Source organism: Oncorhynchus keta, chromosome 8 (assembly GCF_023373465.1).
Source record: "Oncorhynchus keta strain PuntledgeMale-10-30-2019 chromosome 8, Oket_V2, whole genome shotgun sequence".
NCBI lineage: Eukaryota > Metazoa > Chordata > Actinopteri > Salmoniformes > Salmonidae > Oncorhynchus > Oncorhynchus keta.
This window is the reverse complement of record NC_068428.1, coordinates 50020709-50025987: the sequence shown is the minus strand read 5'-3', so window position 1 is coordinate 50025987 and position 5279 is coordinate 50020709. Positions and strand designations below refer to the sequence as shown.

General features: G+C 32.1%; 1 protein-coding gene across 2 annotated transcripts in view; it reads left to right on the top strand.

The window, feature by feature from the left end:
• Positions 1 to 3237, top strand: part of LOC118387162 (runt-related transcription factor 2-like) — a 223123-nt gene extending 219886 nt beyond the window's left edge. For both annotated transcript variants that reach the window (XM_052524714.1, XM_052524715.1), the window contains exon 7: positions 1 to 3237. This exon is cut by the window's left edge and continues 661 nt beyond it. The gene's annotated coding sequence lies outside the window, so the exon portion shown is untranslated.
• Positions 3238 to 5279: the final 2042 nt, after the last annotated feature.

Here is a 5279-nt window from a genome sequence, read left to right as displayed (position 1 = left end):
TATACTCTGAGATAAAATGACAAAAGGTACAAAGGGAATGACTAGTATGAACCTGTCTGGAGGAATGTGCTGTGGCCAGACAGACAGACACGACAAAGGGATCTCGTCTCTTCTCAGCATCAATGAGACACAAACATTAACAATTATGGTAGACTGCCGGCCCCAGTGAAGACATTATAATACTAAAGTATTACCACATAGTAATCATAGTACTACAATACTACTATATAGTACTATACCATAGTACTATAATACTACTATATAGTACCATAGTACTATACCATAGTACTACAATACTACTATATAGTACTATATCATAGTACTACAATACTACTATATAGTACTATACCATAGTACTACAATACTACTATATAGTACCATAGTACTATACCATAGTACTACAATACTACTATATAGTACTATATCATAGTACTACAATACTACTATATAGTACTATACCATAGTACTACAATACTACTATATAGTACTATACCATAGTACTACAATCCTACTATATAGTACTATATCATAGTACTACAATACTCCAGTATCATCATCCACAGCCTACAAGACAATTATTCAGGCTATTTGTAGCAGGCTTGTTTTGGATTTCTATAAGGCTTTTATCTGAGCATGTTATGTACTAGGACTATATAACTGGACTATATAACAGGACTATATAACAGGACTATATAACTGGACTATATAACAGGACTATATAACAGGACTATATAACTGGACTATATAACAGGACTATATAACAGGACTATATAACTGGACTATATAACTGGACTATATAACAGGACTATATAACAGGACTATATAACAGGACTATATAACAGGACTATATAACAGGACTATATAACTGGACTATATAACAGGACTATATAACAGGACTATATAACAGGACTATATAACAGGGCTATATAACAGGACTATATAACAGGACTATATAACAGGACTATATAACTGGACTATATAACAGGACTATATAACTGGACTATATAACAGGACTATATAACAGGACTATATAACTGGACTATATAACAGGACTATATAACAGGACTATATAACAGGACTATATAACAGGACTATATAACAGGACTATATAACAGGACTATATAACAGGACTATATAACAGGACTATATAACAGGACTATATAACTGGACTATATAACTGGACTATATAACAGGACTATATAACAGGACTATATAACAGGACTATATAACAGGACTATATAACTGGACTATATAACTGGACTATATAACAGGACTATATAACAGGACTATATAACAGGACTATATAACTGGACTATATAACTGGACTATATAACAGGACTATATAACTGGACTATATAACAGGACTATATAACTGGACTATATAACAGGACTATATAACTGGACTATATAACTGGACTATATAACAGGACTATATAACTGGACTATATAACTGGACTATATAACAGGACTATATAACTGGACTATATAACAGGACTATATAACTGGACTATATAACTGGACTATATAACAGGACTATATAACTGGACTATATAACTGGACTATATAACAGGACTATATAACTGGACTATATAACAGGACTATATAACAGGACTATATAACAGGACTATATAACTGGACTATATAACTGGACTATATAACAGGACTATATAACAGGACTATATAACAGGACTATATAACTGGACTATATAACTGGACTATATAACTGGACTATATAACAGGACTATATAACTGGACTATATAACTGGACTATATAACAGGACTATATAACTGGACTATATAACAGGACTATATAACTGGACTATATAACTGGACTATATAACAGGACTATATAACAGGACTATATAACTGGACTATATAACAGGACTATATAACAGGACTATATAACAGGACTATATAACAGGACTATATAACTGGACTATATAACAGGACTATATAACTGGACTATATAACAGGACTATATAACAGGACTATATAACAGGACTATATAACAGGACTATATAACAGGACTATATAACAGGACTATATAACTGGACTATATAACAGGACTATATAACAGGACTATATAACAGGACTATATAACAGGACTATATAACTGGACTATATAACAGGACTATATAACAGGACTATATAACAGGACTATATAACTGGACTATATAACTGGACTATATAACAGGACTATATAACAGGACTATATAACAGGACTATATAACTGGACTATATAACTGGACTATATAACAGGACTATATAACTGGACTATATAACTGGACTATATAACAGGACTATATAACAGGACTATATAACTGGACTATATAACTGGACTATATAACTGGACTATATAACTGGACTATATAACAGGACTATATAACTGGACTATATAACTGGACTATATAACAGGACTATATAACTGGACTATATAACAGGACTATATAACAGGACTATATAACAGGACTATATAACAGGACTATATAACAGGACTATATAACTGGACTATATAACTGGACTATATAACTGGACTATATAACAGGACTATATAACAGGACTATATAACTGGACTATATAACTGGACTATATAACAGGACTATATAACAGGACTATATAACAGGACTATATAACTGGACTATATAACTGGACTATATAACAGGACTATATAACTGGACTATATAACTGGACTATATAACAGGACTATATAACAGGACTATATAACTGGACTATATAACTGGACTATATAACTGGACTATATAACTGGACTATATAACAGGACTATATAACTGGACTATATAACTGGACTATATAACAGGACTATATAACTGGACTATATAACTGGACTATATAACAGGACTATATAACAGGACTATATAACTGGACTATATAACTGGACTATATAACAGGACTATATAACAGGACTATATAACAGGACTATATAACAGGACTATATAACTGGACTATATAACAGGACTATATAACAGGACTATATAACAGGACTATATAACTGGACTATATAACTGGACTATATAACAGGACTATATAACAGGACTATATAACAGGACTATATAACTGGACTATATAACAGGACTATATAACAGGACTATATAACTGGACTATATAACAGGACTATATAACAGGACTATATAACTGGACTATATAACTGGACTATATAACTGGACTATATAACAGGACTATATAACAGGACTATATAACAGGACTATATAACTGGACTATATAACTGGACTATATAACTATATAACTGGACTATATAACTGGACTATATAACAGGACTATATAACAGGACTATATAACTGGACTATATAACTGGACTATATAACTGGACTATATAACTGGACTATATAACAGGACTATATAACTGGACTATATAACTGGACTATATAACAGGACTATATAACTGGACTATATAACAGGACTATATAACAGGACTATATAACAGGACTATATAACTGGACTATATAACAGGACTATATAACAGGACTATATAACTGGACTATATAACAGGACTATATAACAGGACTATATAACAGGACTATATAACTGGACTATATAACTGGACTATATAACAGGACTATATAACAGGACTATATAACTGGACTATATAACTGGACTATATAACAGGACTATATAGCAGTACTATATAACAGGACTATATAACAGGACTATATAACTGGACTATATAACAGGACTATATAACAGGACTATATAACTGGACTATATAACTGGACTATATAACTGGACTATATAACAGGACTATATAACTGGACTATATAACTGGACTATATAACAGGACTATATAACAGGACTATATAACAGGACTATATAACAGGACTATATAACAGGACTATATAACTGGACTATATAACTGGACTATATAACAGGACTATATAACTGGACTATATAACTGGACTATATAACAGGACTATATAACAGGACTATATAACTGGACTATATAACAGGACTATATAACAGGACTATATAACTGGACTATATAACAGGACTATATAACAGGACTATATAACAGGACTATATAACAGGACTATATAACAGGACTATATAACTGGACTATATAACAGGACTATATAACAGGACTATATAACTGGACTATATAACAGGACTATATAACAGGACTATATAACAGGACTATATAACTGGACTATATAACAGGACTATATAACAGGACTATATAACTGGACTATATAACAGGACTATATAACAGGACTATATAACAGGACTATATAACTGGACTATATAACTGGACTATATAACTGGACTATATAACTGGACTATATAACAGGACTATATAACAGGACTATATAACAGGACTATATAACAGGACTAAAGAACAGGACTACATGACAGAACGTCACTGAGTAGCGAAAGAGGACAGGAACATTTATGCTACCATGGTGATGACAGTCACACACGTGTTACCATAGTGATGATGAGAGTCACATGTATGTTATTGTGTGGTGGTATGAACAGCAAGTTTGCTTAAAACTGTCTGTACACTCGTTTTATATCAATGAATTAAATTGTTATATTATTTGTGAAAGGATGATGTGGGTCGAGGAGTTTTAACTTATGAAGACATAAATGATGTATTTGTTAACTTGAGGGTAAAATCGTAATCTGAATATTTTTGATGCGTGTGTTTCTATACGTTTCATTAGATCCAATCTGTCTTTTTCATTCAAAGATGTATATTTTTAACATGTTGTAAGTTTAGAGAATGAAAAAATAATTTTGCTCTGTAAAATAATAATGATTCTGTCTGAATGATGACATCCTTGTGCATACAGTAACTTCTTTAACTACCTACGACATGCTAGTTAACCGAATAAAACCCCCGAGCTCTGACTTCACACGACAATAACATGTATCACGTCGTCTAACCAACGACATGCTAGTTAACCGAATAAAACCCCCGAGGCTCTGACTTCACACGACAACAACATGTATCACGCCTTCTAACCAACGACAACTTGTTACTTCAATCAGGAAGGTACATTTTTGTCACATTGAAACGGTTCAAATCTCCGACAAGGTGCCCTTGAGCAAGACACTTAACCCTAATTGCCACAGAGGCACTTTACAATGGTGACCCTGGTCCTGAGCCCACCAATTGTGCTTGTCAGGGGGATTTGGGATATCACATTTTCATTAGACACTTGAGTGTAAGCACCCCCAAAATTATTATTATTATTATTATACAAAAGCAATATTTATAGTTACTTACACAGATACACAGGTAC